Raw genomic sequence first — 733 nt, 5'->3', positions numbered from 1 at the left:
CCTCAATGATGAAGGACCAAGTAGAGACTTCAAGCCCACTATGACTTTCCTTCTCCTAAGTTCAAGTAATATTGTGTTTGAACCACTCATATGTCACATCCTATAAGCTTTGCGTTTCTCTTTCTGCTTCTGTTCCCTGTGTATCACCTTTGAGTCAAGGACTTACATCTCTGAAAGCCCTTGTCTTTTTTTTTTTTTTAAATCTTTTTTCAGGTGAGGCAAACTTTGGTTGACCTCACAGCTTGCAAGGACCTTGTCAGCTTACAATTCCTTAATTTTTATTTTTTATTTATTTTTTACACCTACAGCACCTAGGTGGTCTCCCACCCAAGTACTAACCAGGCCTGACCCTACTTAACTTCTGAGATCAGACAAGATTGGACTTGTTCAGGGTGACATGGTCATAGACTGAAAGCCCTTGTTTCTTAATCCCCACTGCCCAAGAGTCATTTGGCCCTCTTTCTTCCTCATGTTCAAGGGAAAGGAAATAAGATTATATAGTAGGAGTACTAATTAGCTTTAGAGTCAGCTATACTTGGATTTTAATCTTGGTTTTGGGCAAGCTTCAACAAGTTCTTAACTTCTCTGGGCCTCGATTTCCTCATCTGTAGTTTGGGGATAATAATATCACCTATCTCATAGAGGCATGTGTGGATTAGAAATAAGGGGTGAAAAGCACTTTGCACTCTGAGACACACAGCCCAGGGGAATAAAGGAGCCCCACACAGAGAAG

Source organism: Rousettus aegyptiacus, unplaced genomic scaffold, assembly GCF_014176215.1.
Source record: "Rousettus aegyptiacus isolate mRouAeg1 unplaced genomic scaffold, mRouAeg1.p scaffold_m13_p_7, whole genome shotgun sequence".
Taxonomy (NCBI): domain Eukaryota; kingdom Metazoa; phylum Chordata; class Mammalia; order Chiroptera; family Pteropodidae; genus Rousettus; species Rousettus aegyptiacus.
Note: the sequence above shows the minus strand (reverse complement) of the source record.